Source organism: Hemiscyllium ocellatum, chromosome 39 (assembly GCF_020745735.1).
Source record: "Hemiscyllium ocellatum isolate sHemOce1 chromosome 39, sHemOce1.pat.X.cur, whole genome shotgun sequence".
Classification (NCBI taxonomy): Eukaryota; Metazoa; Chordata; class Chondrichthyes; order Orectolobiformes; family Hemiscylliidae; genus Hemiscyllium; species Hemiscyllium ocellatum.
In genome coordinates this window covers 13441333-13459362 of record NC_083439.1, presented here as the reverse complement: position 1 = coordinate 13459362, position 18030 = coordinate 13441333, and the positions used below count along the sequence as shown (strand labels likewise).

At 41.2% G+C, this 18030-nt stretch overlaps 1 non-coding gene across 1 annotated transcript; it reads right to left on the bottom strand.

Annotated features, from left to right (window-relative positions):
- Positions 1-12615: 12615 nt before the first annotated feature.
- LOC132834436 (5S ribosomal RNA) lies at positions 12616-12735 on the bottom strand. The gene has a single exon (XR_009647185.1). It is a non-coding gene; the product is annotated as a 5S ribosomal RNA (ribosomal RNA).
- Between the last annotated feature and the right edge of the window lie 5295 nt (positions 12736-18030).

Sequence of the window (18030 nt, the reverse complement as noted above, 5' to 3'; positions counted from 1 at the left end):
GTTGCCTGGAATGGTAGGAAAATCTTATGAGGAAAGGCTGAGGCACTTGGGGCTGTTCTCATTGGAGAAGAGAAGGTTTAGGGGAGATTTGATAGAGGTGTATAAGATGATTAGGGGTTTAGATAGGGTCGATACTGAGAACCTTTTACCGCTAATGGAGTCAGGTGTTACTAGGGGACACAGCTTTAAATTAAGGGGTGGTAGGTATAGGACAGATGTTAGGGGTAGATTCTTTACACAGCGGGTTGTGAGTTCATGGAATGCCCTGCCAGTAGCAGTGGTGAACTCTCCTTCTTTATGGTCATTTAAGCGGGCATTGGATAGGCATTTGGAAGTTATTGGGCTAGTGTAGGTTAGGTAGGATTCGGTCGGCGCAACATCGAGGGCCGAAGGGCCTGTACTGCGTTGTATCTTTCTATGTTCTATGTTCTATGTTCTAAGGATCTGTTTTGGCGTCGCTGCTGTTTGTCATTTTTATAAGTGACCTGGACGAGGGCAGAGAAGGATGGGTTAGTAAATTTGCAGATGACACTAAAGTTGGTGGAGTTGTGGACAGTGCAGAAAGGTACTGCAGGTTACAGAGTGACATGGATAAGCTGCAGAGCTGGGCTCAGAGGTGGCAAATGGAGATCAATGCAGAAAAGTACGAGGTGATTCACTTTAGAAGGAATAACAGGAAGATACAGTATTGGACTAATGGTAAGATTCTTGGTAGTGTAGATGAGCAGAGAGATCTCAGTGTCCATGTACTTAGATCCCTGAAAGTTGCCACCTAGTTCGATAGGTTTGTTAAGAAGGCATATGGTGTGTTAGCTTTTATTGGTAGAGGGATTGAGTTTCAGAGCCATGAGGTCATGCTGCAGCTGTACAATACTCTGGTGTGGCCGCACTTGGAGTATTGCATACAGTCCTGGTCGCTACATTATAGGAAGGATGTGGAAGTATTAGAAAGGGTGCAGAGGAGATTTACTGGAATGTTGCCTGGAGGGAAGCTCTTATTAGGAAAAGCTGAGGGACTTGAGGCTGTTTTCATTAGAGAGAAGAAGGCTAAGAGGTAACTTAACGGAAGCATACCAGATAATTAGAGGATTAGATAGGGTGGACATTGAGAGCCTTTTTCCTCGGATGGTGATGGCTAGCACAAGGAGACGTAGCTTTAAATTGAGGGGTGATAGATATGGACAGTTGTCCGAGATAGGTTCTTTACTCAGAGAGTAGTAAGGGCGTGGAATGCCCTGCCTGCAACAGTAGTAGACTAGCCAACCTTAAGAGCATTTAAATGCTCATTGGATAAAAAGATGGATGATAATGGAATAGTATAAGTTAGATGGGCTTCAGATTGGTTTCACAGGTTGATGCAACATCAAGGATGAAAGGGCCATACTGCGCTGCGTTGTAATGTTCTATGTTCTATGTGTTTTAAAACACATTTATCTTTTCCTTAATATTAGTTGCTCGTATATTCTTATACTTGCCCTTCTCCCTTAGAGTTATAGAGTTACATAGTATGGAAACAGACCCTCAGTCCAACTATTTCATGTCAACCAAGATTCTTAGTCTTTTTCCTAGATTTCCTCTGTACATTGTCTATTCAGCTTGATTCTCTATTGTAGCGTCTTTCTTACAAATCTATAATCAATTAGCTGTTGCTCATTTAGCCTCACAACAGAGGACTTAATCCGTATTCTTTCTTCAAGAAAGAACAGGTACTGGAAATAGATAACAGATCACAACAGCACCACCATGATTCTTCCCTCTGAATCCCACGAGGAGTGATGTTATTCTCCAACTCTGACTCTGTCAAATTACTGGACTTAGAAGAGAGGGATAAAGTTGGTAACAGGAAGAAAGGTCAGTCCAGTTAAAGGACAATGTCTGTCTTTTTCCGATGAAAATCAAATCTCAGTCTTTTCCTAAAACAACTTTAGACAATATGCTGTTCCTTTATTTGCATTAAAATCCCGACGGTCTCCATAAGCAAAGCTGCAGATGTGACCTACAGCAGCAGATTTCACAACAGTCTAAAGAACAGTTGTATCTGAGGGAATTTATGGGCTGCTATAAACTGAGATGTAATATGGACAGACAAAAAAAAATGGCTCTTTGCTGCAACGCTACATCCAGCTTCAAACAGAGAGTGTTTATGATGTTGTTACGCACAGTGGAGAATTCTGCCCTGACACACACATTAAACAGTAGAAAGTTCCCTGATGATTTCTTAAAGAACTTTCTCCCACCATAGGAACATGGTATGTACAGAAACATAAAGCAGTAAAATTCAATTGTTCTCTCCTTGTTTAATAATAAATTGCACAGGGTCTGCCAACATGAGTTATTTAATTCGTTCTGATGGCCCAAGTTGGTTCTTGTTTTCCTAAAATAGGAATGTTGGCATTTACTCCTTCAATGTAATTCTGTTCCTAATAGTAAAATGATATATTAAAAATTTCTATGTTTTTAAAAATGTTATTTTCTTGCCAGTCTAATGTGACATTAAAGATGACCTGCCTTATCAGGTGGAAACAAAAATCCTTGTCAGCATTCATCCCTGAACCAACACCATTAATCACAGATTATCGAATCATTTGTGTCATTGCTGTTTGTCAATCCTGTCCTCCACAAATTGGCTGACACACTTTCCTACATTGGTGCATTGAATAGCAATGGCATCTCAAAGCATTTTGCAGTTAATTGTGAATTGTGGCCATTGTTATGGTGAAGGCAAGGTCAGCTGCCAACTAGTGCACAGCATGATCCCACAAACAGCAACAAGTTAAGTGACCCAGAGCAACTGTTTTCGTGATTTTGGTGGAGGGCGATCTGGAAGACTCTGCTCCTTTCTCTCTCTCATTAATGACAGGGGCTTTTACACCTCAAAAACAAGGGAGGCCAAGCGTCAGTTTAAAGCATCAGGGAGAGAATTCCTCTCTGCACTTCAGTCAAGAAAACACTGCAGGTGCTAGAAATCTGAGGCAGAAACATTGGAAACACCCTTCAGGTCGGTCAGCTACTGTGGACGGAACAGAATATTTTTTAAACCTGTTCAAAAAATTAAGATGTACGGCATTTAAAAAGGAAGGGAATCTCTAGTTTCTTTGCCATTTCGCCTAATTCCCCTGACCCGGTTCAGATTAAAGATCCACATCTGGAATATAATCCTGTTGGGTAAGGGTTGCCAACATTTACTATCTTAGTTTTGTTTCCATGTAACACCAATGCTCCACACTGAAGGTCAACAACTGGTTATTGAAGTCAATGAGGATAACCTCTGAACCACAATATAAGGCTGCTTCAGCCTCAACTACTGTGTTATGTCCCACTCTGGGCACACCCTTTAGGCAGGATTTGACTGGGTGCCAAAAGGATTTGTTAGAATGTTTCCACTCACAAGGCTCTCCGATCACATGGATTGATCAGAGAGGCCAGGATGTTTTCCTTACAGAAGGTTGAGAGTTGTATCAGAAATATTAAAATTACTAGGATGATCTGGACAGAGCAGGTAGGAAGAAACTATTCCCATGGCATCAAGAAACAGAGGCACATATTTAAATATACTTTGCCAAAGAAGCAAACAGTGAGAAAGAGCATTTCCCCACAGCAGGTGTAGGATCTGAAAGGCGCTATCTAAGACTGTGGTGGAAGCTGATACAATCAAGGCTTTCGAAAGGAATTGGACAAGGGACCTGAAGGGAAAACAACAATTGCAGGGCCACAGGGAGGGGCTGGAAGCAGGACGAGCTTAGCTTCTCTTCCAGAGAGCTAGCACAGATATGTCAGGCTGAATGGACCCCTGGCGCTTTAAATATTCTTCTGCGGGTCCATCTTGAGAACCATTTGTCTAAAGCGAGGATTCCCAAAACCCCCACTGAGCAACATTCAGCAGGTGATAATGAGATTGTAGCCACAGCAAGACTGTGTGCTGAATCATAAAATATAACACAAGCCAGGGTCCATTGATCTTAGAATAAAGATGGGTCTGTGAGTCTTTAAAGAATGCTGTGTGCACATGCATTAAATAACTGACTAAAGTAGTTCATCTGATTTTTTGTAGCAACTGGTACCCAACGCCTAAAGCAGAAATCGACAAACTAATGGGCAGTATTCTGAGAGGAGGGAGCCAGATAATGCAGTAACTACCCTCGGAAGATAACTCCCATGGATCAGCAGGTCATCAAGAAAGCAGGATAATTGCCTTAATTCATCAACCTTGTGCATAACTAGAAGACTCACACTCTGAGACTGCACAGTAAAACCGACCCAAACCAACTGATGTGCACATGCACACTTCTGGCAGTGTTCAATAGAGAATGATAGAAGCAGGATTCTCAATTGATTTTGATTCTCTCTCATTCAGAACCATGTAAACCCTTTTGTACTTGGGGATATTTATGATTCTGTTTCTTTCCCTGCCCATTCTGTGTTTTTTTAAAATTCCATAACAGCATCATGCCTTTTTTTTCCCCATCAATGAAGGTTGTGGGTCCTATGCACTAACTTGTGTTAAAGAATAAGCCTTGATTTTGTGAAAAGAATGTGCCATTTTGGATCACCATTGTAAACCAAGGTACTATTGAGCTTTGTACAGAAATAATCATTTGTAAACATGTAACCGTGCTGTCATTTCTTTGCTGGTCATGAACGTGAACTGGTTATGAGGGTATCCTGTGGATGGAGGTTCATCTCATTGTGGTGAGAAGATGGAGCCAGAAGGGAAGAATATTTGGTTGAAATGTCATTTCAGGGCCAACAAGAATTTTGTAATTAATACACATCAAGGAGACACACTCTGGCAAAGACATGTCCCTGAATTGGAGACTTGCCTAAAGACGCTTTATCTCCTGGATGTAACCTACCTTCAGAACCTCAACCTGAGCTTCAAATTTTCCCAAACCTCACTGACACTTTATCTACAGCAGGTGGCCTGGACAATGGACAGGTATCCATACCCCTTTTCCCCACCTCAACATACAGAAAGCCCAGACCCAATGTTGGCAAACCCTGGAAGATGACCTGTACTGAGAATAGGACATGATAGGACATGATTCACCATTCAATCAGGTGATGACCCATTCAAGACTTCATCTTGAATTTCACTGGGCAGGGTCAAAACGGTACATAAATACACACTTTGAACAGGTCGAATTTGCCAGCTTGGTGTCTGGGTTCTTCCAAAGAGGATCTGGTTATGAGGGTATCCTGTGAACAACCAGTGCAAAGAGCTGCCAAGTTTCTCATCCAGGGATGCACCACTTGGGACAAACTCTAGCCCACAGGAATCCTAAGCAGTTGGGGGCAGGGTCTCTTTTTTGTTAGCTTAGAGATTGAATAAAAGTGTTTTACCTTGATGGAACAATATTCAAATTGTTCAGTGCCAATTCAATATCTGGAGTAAAACCTAGAATAAAGTTCATTGAGGACAGGGTGATTTTACTCTTTATTGTTTCCAGTCTGTGGCTTTTACCTGGGTTCTGTTTAATCATATCTACCTTCTCGCTGTTCATTCAGTTCTTAAAGGTGTAGCACCTTTCTCCTCAAACTATGCTCCGTACACAGTAAACTCTATATCAGCCAATCATAGATAGCTCAGATTTTTCATCCCGAATGCTTTATAATTTTTCTTGACTTTGATCACCTCGGTCCTGAGGGCATTGACTAATTGATTCCCTGAATACTATTAGTTCCTTGATCCTGGTCAAAGAGTCCAGAAACCCCTCATACAGTGCAACAAACTGGAACAAGCCCATACTAACTACAAAAGAATCCCAGCTGCTCCCCATAAACAGAGAACCTCAACTTCCTTCCTCTGACAGAAACCTCTCATGAATCACAGCAAAATGTTGGTGACCTACGATGGCCCTATAAATCCCAGGAACCACATGAAGCAAATGTACATGCACAGAAGGTCCCAGTATTCATCCTGACATCCACAGGTGAGCCTGCAAACCTATGAAAATATCCAGAGGGCTGGAATATTTCACACCATTTCAGATTCTCTGTCCTTTGGGAGAGTGGAAGTGGAGAGAGGAACAGTGGCTGAATTTTTTATGAAGGCAATTTTTCAGTTCAGTGGAAAACAATCACACTAAATAAGCCTCTGCATATGATATTTTAGGCTGAGATTGTGATTCAATACCATTATAATTACATTTTTACAGGGCTGCATAAATCAGTTCTTTGAAGTCAGAAGTCAGTGAGTGTCCCTGTCCCCACCACCATTCCTGAGATTGTGTGTAATTACACTGACTCTGTATAAATGACGCTGGTTACATCAGTGAAATCATGGATATGGAACATAAAGGTCCCATTGCTTCCTTTTTGCCACTATGTCCTTGTCATCTTCTTGAACCCAACCAGGCGATTGACGAATCTCGGAATATCCTTTATTCCTCAATGATTCGGAATGGATTTTTTTTTGCATGCGTTTGGGGTTTTAAATAACTCGCCACTTAATGATTAAAGGAAAAACAATTTACTGTAGTTTTAAGCGATTTTACAGCTTTCTTACAAATTCAGCTTTGCGGACTGACCTGTCCACTCCGACTCTAATGTGTCGGTCAGTTGAAATCTTGTCCGTGCCTTTTCGGCCACAGTTGGGGTCAGGGCGGAGTCAGATGGGCCGAGAAGGTCACAGTGTTCAGCGGTGGAACTCCATCTCTCCGTCAGTGCCATTTCCCAGAGGCAGGCTTTAGTGGTGGCCACGGCAGAAACCAACCGGAATTTTCCAGTCAGCTTCCAGACTCCCCTCAACAGGCAAAAGAGACGAGGGAAGCTACCTGAAGGGTGCAGACAGGAGTGAGTTGTGCTTTAATATGATTGTTGCTTTCAATGTGCTTTTGGAGCACACTGTACCATCTCTTGTCTCTCTGCACATCTACACATAATTTTTTTTCAAGGATACCGCCATTTTATTCACAACTGGTATGGAATTTTCACACTTGGATGAGGCTAAACTAGAGACATTAGCACTATTCCAGTTTGGCCTCACCCTAGTGCAAGGCTCCTCCTCTCTTCAGTATGGTAATAATCTTTATTTACACTTGTGCATGTACATGACTGAATGGAACTTTTTGTACACCTGCTTGATTACTAACTTCTCTTCAGTCTGTTCTTCCACTCTGAGAGGATCATCGTCTCTCACATCACCAACATTAATGCTTTCATACGCCATTACTCAATACGGTGGATTGCCCAGAGGTAATGCTTCAGGCAGGCTTTGAGACTCTCCTCACCTTCCAAGTATCATGTCACAGGCCTCAAATATAGTCCTAGGCTTCAATTGTGGTCATAGCAATGACCACAGAGGTCAACCATGGCCATAGGCCTTAACTATGGCTGTCGGCCTCAACTATGATCGCAGGCATCAAATATAGTCACAGGCTTCAAATATAGTCACAGGCTTCAAATATGGTTGCAGGCCTCAAGTATGGTCACAGGCTTCAACTCTGGGCCCAGTCTATTCTGTGAAGAGTTTCTTCTTCATTATGGAGGCGCAGCAGCTGCAGATATTTTTAAATGTAAAACTTTTAAAATATAGAGGTACTGAGACTCAAAGGTACACCCTTTCTGTCTATCACTTGGACTTCAGGCCAGTTAACTTTCAGCACTGAAGAGCTATTTGGCCAGTTCTGGAAAACCACGGCCATTGCTGTCAGGTGGTCTTTTCTCACAGATTGCAAGGTTATGACCCCCACAAGATCTCTATGTCAGGGTCCCAAAACTGTCAGGGAAAAATTATTTCCATTATCACAAAATACTGTGGCTTTTTGGAAATCAAGAAATTCTGGAATTAACCAATGGATCAGGCAGTTTCACTGGAAAGAGAAACTCTGACGATGACCTTCAAATTGTGATTAACTATCTTCCTACATAATCAAATGCACAGAATCGTCCAAATACAAACTCTGTGAGGCACACTATCTGATGGAGAATCTAGAAAATGATAAATTTCCGCTTTATGAAAAGTGTTATTACTATAGGTTGGCAGAATATGCAGACACATTATAAGAGATTGAGTATTTCAAGGTCAACCCCTATTCATTCAAATCTCCACTATTAAACAAGGAGCTGTACTTTCACTGTCATGACAATGTGTTTGTCTACCAAATAAGCATAATGAAGAACTCAAGAAAATCTGTCCTGTTTAGTTCGTTCATGATCACAAAAAGTAAACAGTTCAGTCCTCACTGAATTGGAAAGTACCTCCTGTTCAAAGAAAATACCATCAAATGAGGAAAGGGCAAAGATGCTGATCCCTTCACCTCACTCCTGTGTTCCTCATAACCTGAAAGGACCATATTAAAGTATAATCATTGCCATGTAGGAAACATGACAGCTATTGGCATGCAGTAAAGTTCCTCCAACTTCAAGATGATATTGATCAGATAAGCTGTTCCCTGTGACATTAACTGAATGGTAAATATTGGCCAGGGCACCATTGCCCTGCTTCACTATGAAATAGTGCTCCCTGGGAGGACAAACAGGGCTTGAGGTTAACAGTGTATAAGAAAGAAGGCAACTCCATAACAAGGTTGCTCATGCTTCAATACGCCATTGCGTTCTGGAGAATATAGTGTTTCAATATCTGTCCTGAAATGGTGTCTGTGATAAATCTGTGGCCCTGCTATCAAACGTACACCTGTGCTTCATGTTTTCCTGTTCCAAGTGAGTGCCTGTGGAATTCCTTCCCTGACATATTTTGGGCTCTGTATCTGACCATCCCATTCAGGATTCAGGGTCCAAATCCTGGAATTTCCTTCTTGGTGACATTGTGGATCTGTGTATAACACAGTGATTCAAGAAGGCAGCTCACCACCATTGCCTCAAGGGGCACCTGGAGATGGACAATAAATGCTGGCCCAGCCAGTGATGCTCACATTCCACAAGTGAATTAAAAAAATTAACGGCTGAATAAATAGTATTTTTCTTTCATCGATGAATTGCTTCCTGTGCAACACTGGCATATTGTTGGTACCTGCAAGCAGATAAAGTTAATTTATTTCTTTTGTTTTATCCTATTTTACTTTTCTCCATTCACAGGACTTGGGTGTTGCTGATAAACCATCGCTGATCTCCAATTACCCCTGACATTGTGATGACCCATGGTCTTGAACCACTGCAGTCCAGCAAAACAGCTTGTTAGAACTGCATGGTTTGTTCATAGGGCCATTAAGAGTCAAGCACATCACCCTAAGTTTCGAATCTCAGAGTTTGGTAAGGATGTTAATTCTCTCTCCACAAAAGGAACTATGAAGCCAGAAATGTTTTTACAACAACAGATTCCTAGTCATCATTTCTAACACTAGCATTTTAATTCCAAGTTTACTTAACTCACTAATTTAAATCCGATTAGCTGCTATGTCAGGATTTGAATTCATGTCACTAACCCAGTCCTTGAAGTACTAACCCTGTAACATAACAACGAGACTATCACACCCAATGAGCTATAGTGCATGCACATGTCAATCATTTCCATATATAATAAGTGTTGAGCATTCACTCTCTGAACTATGTGACTGCTCAATGTCACCAGATCAACCTCTAACTTTCTTGGAGAATGTCATCTCAACAGCCACTTGCATCGCAGTCTGTAATTTGGCTGTCTTGTACAAACACCACAGCTGACTAACCGAAGCTATTAGATGGATTAATGGACGATTCAGGCAATTGGGCAGTATAAACAATATTTCAGCTCTTAAAGACCAGAGGAGTTTCTATAATATCTGCTGGAAAAGTGAGAAGGAAACTTTGCTGAAATAATTCTGTATGAGGCCAATGAGGTGTCACCAGCTATCCTTGAAGATGGAAGTGTGAATTCTTAGATTATTTGTTGTCATTGGCTGAACTTGACAGCAGGGGAGTTGCAGCATTTTGCTTTGTGAATGTTAGTGTTACATAGAATTTCATACCACAGAAACAGCCCATTTGGCCCAATTGGTTTGTGCTGGTATTTATAATCCACATGAATCCTAATAAAGATAATTTTCTAACTCTGGAGCATATCTTGCTAATGCCATTGTCAGCTGACAAAGACCACTGCACCCTACATAGATAGCAATCATAATACCACACAATGGTGCAATGGTAATATTCTTCTCTCTGAGCTAGGAGGCCTGAGTCCTAGTCCCACCTGCTCCATAGCTATACCATTATATGTTTAAATAGGTTGAGAGTAATTTCTCCATTTGCACATGCACAAACTACCAGCGCTGATGACCAGTTACCCACTCACATTTTTAGCATCAGCTGTTCCACTCCCTGTCACACTCCCCACTCCTCTGGGTTACTCTCCAGTCCAAACGCCACGTCCCATTCTGCTTAGTCACTCAACACCCCACAGCCTTCTCCCTCACATATTTATCTAGACTTCCTGAAGTCCATCTACCTCATTCACCCCAACCACTTCTTTGGCAGGCTCCATCTGGGAACCCAGTGCTTTCCAAGCATTTTCCCACTGTCACCCCAAGGAAAGTGGTCACAATCTTTCACTGGGAACTGTGAGAATGAGGAGGGATTGGAAAGGGTGGTTAGCGTTAAAAGTGTACACGTGACTATAACTCAGTCAGAGCTCTGGGTTGGCCAAAGCTCCTCTGAGGTTACAACTCTAAACATTGAGACCCTCTTGGAGTCCTAAGTCCCACTTTGGGAAACCATGCTCCTACTGTTCTTTTGGTCTGGCTAATATTTCTTAATTTCTTTATTGGATTTCTTAGCAACCAGCTGGCAATTATGAGATTTAGTTTTTTGGCTCCCCTACAAATATGGGTATTTTCTTTTAATACAACCTATTAAATGTCTTTGTGATTTTAAACATTGATAGCCCCACAGCTTTCTATTTTCTGGTAGGGAAATTTTTTGGGATGATTCAGCAATTCTGTCACTCAGGCTGTATTTTTAAACAAATCCCTGATGTTGTGTGGATCAATAGCTCTTATGAGCAGTTTTTCCAATAATGTCAGCAGCACTTACCTTGCAAACGTCACTGTTTTCAATATCGATTGGAAGTAGCTGAGAAAACGTAAGGTTAATCTGAATTATGATTTGTTTTCTTTTCTTGGGGTCATAATAGGTTATCATCTTCTCTAAATAATTGATTGCTGCTGTGTTTTCAAATTGAACTTCATGAAATTTCGAATCACTTTCATTAAAATTATTGTACATCACCATTTTCATTTACACAGCAGTTTTAATGTCGTGAGCAGTCTGAAGGCACTTCATGAACAAAACGCTATACTAAGCCATGAGTACAAACATATATATAAACAAGGAGTAGGCCATTCAGCCCCTCACACCTCCTCCACCATTTATTAAGATCACGCTGACCTGAATATAACCTCAAGTTAGGTTTCACCACCTTAGTAAGCAAGAATCCAGCCACCCCAGCCTGAAAATTACTCAAAGACTCTGCTTGCAGACAAGGGGCCTAATGAAAATCAACCAGCCCAGCAGCGTTGCTAAGTAACCAGAACTGGGAATCACAACCTAAGGATACGGGATAGGCCATTAAGGTTTGAGATGAGAAATTTCTTCACCAAAAGAGTGGTGAGATTAGATTACTTACAGTGTGGAAACAGGCCCTTCGGACCAACAAGTCCACACCGACCCGCAACCCACCCATATCCCTACATTTACCCCTTGCCAAACACTACAGGCAATTACCTGACCCGCACATCTTTGGACTGTACGGAGGAAACCGGAGCACACCCATGCAGATACGGGGAGAATGTGCAAACTCCACACAGTCAGTCGCCTGAGGCAGGAATTGAACCCAGGTCTCTGGTGGTGTGAGGCAGCAGTGCTAACCACTGTGCCACCCACTGCTGGAATTCTCTGCCACAGGAAGTGATTGAGACCAAAACATTAAACCTTTTCAGGAAGGAGTTAGGTATTGTTGTTAGGATCAAAGAGTATAGGGCAAAGTGGGAGTTGGATGACCAGCCATGATTTTATTGAATGACAGAGCAGCCTGAAAGGGCTGAATTGCTTTATCTGTTCCTAATTTCTATGTTAGTAAATGACGGAGTCTTGACTTATTCAAGCTTAAGGAGAATGCACAGAAAGCTGGCCATAGTAAGTTTGGAGATGTCAAGTCTTGACAGGTACCAAAGACATGGGATAGAGTTTCAGTTGCAGATGAGCGGAGGCAGGGTGATGGGTCAGAGGTAGATGAAGTGATCTTGGTGAATGAGTAAATACAAACGCTCATCTTGGGCTCAAATGGGATAAGGTTTCAAATCAGACAGTGACTATGGCATCAAGGGAACAGTGTTAACAGCATTAACCAAGACAACACAGGTTAACTGTGTTACCAAGGGTGGTTTATGTTTTAGAATCTTGAGGGTAGTTTAGTTAAAATCCAGGCAGTCCTTTGCCCCAGACAAATCCATAACTGCATGTGCCTGAAATTTGCAACATTACTCCATCTGAGACCCCTCACATTCTATTCACTTCATGGCACACTATCAACATATCCCAGTCCTTTCTCCAACCTGTAGCAGACAAACTTCACAAGAATGGTTCCGGGAAGAGGAAGTGCTGTGATGAAGATAGATTGGATAAGATATGATTATTTTACTTGAACACAAAAAGGCTAAGGGGAGGTTTGGAGGGGGAGGAAATAGCCTACTGCACCTGGTATTCCCAGGCGGTCTCCCATCCAAGTACTAACCAAGCCTGAGTCTGCTTAGCTTCTCGAGATCAGACGAGATCAGGCGTTTTCAGACTAGTATGGCCGTAGAAAAGCCATAGGTTTGACTGAGGTATTCAAGGTCATCTAGGACCAGACAAGGTGGATAGAGGGAGATCAGTCTTCTAAAAGAATCAAAGACAAGAGGGCACAGATTTATAGTCATTGGTAAAAGAAGGAAAAGCTACATGAGGAAAAGCTTCTTCACACAGTGAGTAGTTCAGGTCTGGGATCCTTACATGAGAATGCGGTGGAGGTTGATTCACACGAGACATTTATATTGGAATTAGATCATTATCTAAAAAAGGAAGAACGTGCAGGTGAAATAACTGCACAAAGGCCAATATCGTTTCACCAAGTCATTCTTTATTTACTTGTGCACAGTACGCTCGTTACAGCCAGCCAGCTTGGAGTCAATCCCCTCAACTGAGGAGATTCTAAATTTTGTTTGTCTCCAGTTGCAAAACCATTAAGCCTTCTACTTCTCAAATTCTGGTGTCTTCTGCATCCTGCATACATCAATCTATCCTTAGTAGTCATGCCTATAGGTACCTTGATTTACTCTTTGGAACTCTCTCTCTAAAATTTTGTCTCTTTACCTCTCTCTCCTCCTTTAAGAGACATCTTAAAACCCTCTTCTTTGGTCTCATTTTTTTTAAAATCAGCTATTCTAATATCTTTTTTATGTGGCTTATGACAAACCTGGTTTTCTTACACTGCTGTGAAGTACTTTGGAAAATTTTGCTGTACGAAAGATGCTACCTTACTATGTATTGATGTTGTTAATGAGATAAAAGATGTATATGCCATGGAATTTTTATTATTGACTTTGTTGGCACCATATTGACCATCAATAAGGCTTTGGACTTCAAGGAATCAGAGTAACTGCACAGAGGCCGGTATCCAGTCATCAAGCACCTTTTATTACTTGTGCACAATACATTGGTTATGGTCAGACAGCTCAGAGACAGTCCTCAACTGAGGACATTCTAAATATTGTGGTTATACTTGTCAACCAGGCTTCTACTGATTAGCCCAAGTTAACAACCCCAATCAAGGACCTCATAGTTAATGAGGTTCCAATCACTTCAGCAAGGTTATAGGGAGAAGGTGGGAGAATGATACTAAGTGAATTGCTCATTTAAAGAGCCAACGCAGACCTGATGGACTGAATGGCCTATTTTGTCAATGTAATAATTCTATAATTCTGTGTATTCACCTGAATTCCCCCTAATTGCATCTGTACCATTCAACTCATCTAACACCCAGAGATAGCAGGAGAAACATTTTCACTATTCTCTGATTTAAAAAAAGATTATACTAAATTCCCTATTGGATTTATTAGTGACTACCTTCTTTCAGCACCCTCATAGTTTGGGACTCCACTAATAACAGAGGGAGGGGAAGAGGGAGAAATTGTCACCAGATTCAGACTCTAAATTGAATTATTTTCTCTTGGGAATCCACTTTTCCAGATTGTGTGTCACTTTGCAGTTGAAATAAAGCACATATTTGTGACATTGACTATGAACATTCCTGGGTTTGAAAGTAAAGGCTCAGGATTATGTCCTTAAGCTCCTATTCGGGGGGAAAAAAGATGCTGTGTGAGAATTAATTTACTGTATTTGGATTGATCAAAGTTTAGCTGCAATGAATCTGCTGAAACTCCACACCAGGGACCTCCAAGGGCTGTACATCCTTTTGCACATTTCTGCGCTAATTGTATCAACTCCTTTATCTAAACAGTGCAGAGTATAAATAGATCCTGTGAACCGTGTCATGCATTATAGAAGAGAGCTGCAGGCAATGAACAAACACATTTTGACAAGGAAACTTTGAAACGTATTGCAGTGAACAGCTTCATGTTATGTGTGATAGCTTTTTGCTTTCAAGTGTTACACACAGAGGAATGAAAAGGATTAGGTTTCCAAGGGCTAACCAGTTTAAAATTTCCCATTCTGTTTGCTACACTGTACATCTAACAAGTGTTTTTTCTTCCCCTTTGGGTTGATAGGTAGATCGAGAGCTCAATAATAGGTTGGCAAGCAAACAAAGCTGCACTCAGAAACACCGAGGAGCCAGACAGAGAGACAGATATACAGAGAGGTTGATAGACAAAGAGACAGACAAATAAAGAGACAGATAGATAGATAGACAGACAAAGGGACAGACAAACTGACAGAAAAGATAGGTAAACAGATAGGTAGATAAATAGATAGATAGACAGGCAGGCAGACAGACAGACAGACAAAGGGACAGACAAACAGAAACAGAAAAGATAGGTAGACAGATAGGTAGATAGATAGAAAGATAAATAAAAAGACAGACAGACAGACAAATAGAGACAGCAAAGACAGGTACATAGATAGATAGACAGACAGACAGACAGATGGATGGATGAGTGGATGGATGGAGGAATGGAGGGATGTAGAAGCAGGCGGACATTGCCAAACGGACTGACAGATGGAGGAGACAGATAAAAGAGAGAGATATGTAGACATGCAGAGACCTACTGAGATAAAGAGACAAACAGGAGAGATGGACAAGTAACCCTGTCTGTAGTGGTCATTCCACAGTGATCCAGGATCAAATAACACATGATGACTTCTGTATTAATTGCAATTCCCATAGCCGATGTGAGTTATGAATCAAGATGTCAAGAAGTGGAGTATTTATGAGCTGAAGGTAATTTAATCTTAATTTGAAAGGAAAATTAGCATCAGAATTGTTTGTTCAGCAGAAACAGATTACCTGTACCCATAAATCAAACCTCCTACTCTTTACAAAGAGAGCAACTCAACAGCAAGAAAAAGCTTTTCAACACATTAGTTCCTCTGGAATCCTATCCAGAGATCAATGAGACATGTCTTGCCTGATACTGTCACCCTTAGCTTCTTTGTGTGCTGACACATGGACTATCAAGCTTCTCCATCCAGTACCTAACCCTCAGCACACTGTGTTTGTTACTCAAGACCACTGACTCCCCTGCACTGGCATCCAGATGCATGTTGAATGGCCCAGTAAAAGTCCTACTGCACAGCAGTTTGTTTGAATGATTGTGCAGAAACATTTGCACCTTAAATGGGCAGAGTTTTAAATACAAGACAGGAGGTGGTTGTAAGACATAGGAATACACAACTTGATGGCAGAAGTAGACCACTTGCCATTTTGTGTCTACTTCACAATTCAGAAAGGTCATTGCTGATTTGGGTGTGGTCTCAGCTCCATTTTCCTGTCTGCCCCTGATAACCTTGACCCACAAGTCTATCAAAAATTTAACTCTGCCTTGAGTAAGCTCAAAGACCCAGCCTCCACCATTTTCTAAGTGACAGAATTCCACAGACTAACAACTCCCTGAAAGAAAAAAAATTCTCCTTGCCTCCATTTTCAAGTAAAAGCCTCATAAACTTTATCTGCATCCCATAACTCTAGTCTCTCCTATGAGGGGAAACATCTTCTTAGAATCCAGCCTGCCGAGCCCGTTCAGGATTTTATATGACTCAATATGATCACATGACATCCTTCTAAACCTCAGTGGGTAAAGGCACAAACTGTTCACCCTTTATTCATAAGACTAGTCAATCATCCCTGGAAGAGATGGATGAACTTTCTCTGAACTGCTTAACTGCTTTTAATGTAAAGATATCAATTTTAAATAAGGCGATGAGCTTAGAACATTAGCCTGGGCTCCTGAATTACTCAGTATTGAGATTGAAGTGCTCAGATGACTAAATATACCATTGTCAAGAGGTATTACCAGGGATAATGTGAAATTCAGGATTTGGGAGCCACAGATACCCCAGGGCAGAGAGAGGCTCAAAAGTAATTGTAAGATAGTTTATTGAGTTTATTAAGGAACAATAGTTTACATCTGATACATTAGGTAAGTAGACAGGAAAAATATACAAGCTGTGCCAATTAAGAGTGGTTCACAGATCCCAGAGGATGAATGGATGGTGGGAACAGATTGTGTTGGTCTCAGCACCTTGTGATGGCACCATTCTGCTCTCTAGCCTATATATCGGGAATAAAGCTAAATACTGCAGATGGTAGAAATCTAAAACAAGCACAGGGATTGCTGGAGAAACTCATCACATTTGACAGCATCTGTGGTGAGAGAAGCAGAGTTAACATTTTGAGTCTGATTTGACTCTTCCTTAGAACTGAAGGAGGTTCTGAAAATGGCCTGCACTTTCCAATTCCTTTCAGTTATGAAAAAGAGACTTACTTGTGTTGAAATATTGTTTCTCAATCTATCGATCTGCCAGACCTGCTTCAGCACTTTCTTTGGATGTTTCTTTGGTGACCATTCCTTTATATGTTAACCATCTTCCTTGGTCTATCTTCCATCTAAAGACATTAACTCCCTGAAGAGGACTGCCCTGTTTCTAAGCACTAATTAATGTACTTTATTTCGAGGGATTGGTAGCTTACCCTATGCTAAGTGTTCAGTTGAGCTGTTCTAACCAACAAATATCGGGTAGACAACCAATATGTTATAGTGGTCACCTTTCCCCTCTCCGTCACTTTAGCTCAAGGTCACCTTTTAGTTTACCTCAGGTTGTGGGTCAGATGGTTACTTCATTTGGTGGCTGGACAGCTGGATTGTGGTACAGAGTGATACCAATAGTGTGGGCACAATTCCTGCACCAGCTGAGGTTACCATGAAAGACTCTCCTCCTCAACCTCTCCCATAGCCTGAGGCATGGTAACCCTCAGGTTAAACCACCACCAGTTTTCTCTCTCTAATGAGACAGCAGCCCGACATGGTCTGATCGAACAATGGTGACCCTACCTTCCCACACTTCAGAAGATAAGAGGATACTAACTGCTGTCCCATTGACTTAGAAACTTTAACAAAGGACATTGATTGATACTTCAAGAATCCAGAGAGATAGAAAACGGTTTCACTACAAATGCTATGCCTAACAATTACTTATTTATTCTAAAAATTTATTTAGAGTTCCATTCTTCATATTAAGCAGTTACACTTGTCAAAAGAAACTTGTCAAGTTAAGGACATTCTCACAAATGATAAGAAACTGGGAGGATTATGTTAGGAAAAAAAGATTTCTAGGATCAGAATTCCATCAATCTCTAATGGATTTGATCATCAGATGGGAGTGAAGATGGATGAATCAAAAGTACTGATAACCCTTGAGGCCTAGTTAATGGTGTCATCTATCTTTGCATTTCAGACTCCATTTCCAATCCATTTGTACGAATCAGTGAACTGACTCAATGATCATATGGAATATAGGGAAAGGATTTATAAGGAGCATATCCCTGAGTGATATTTTGCTAGATTGATTGCAGCAGTGAACAGTGAGTTAACCACCAGAAGGTGA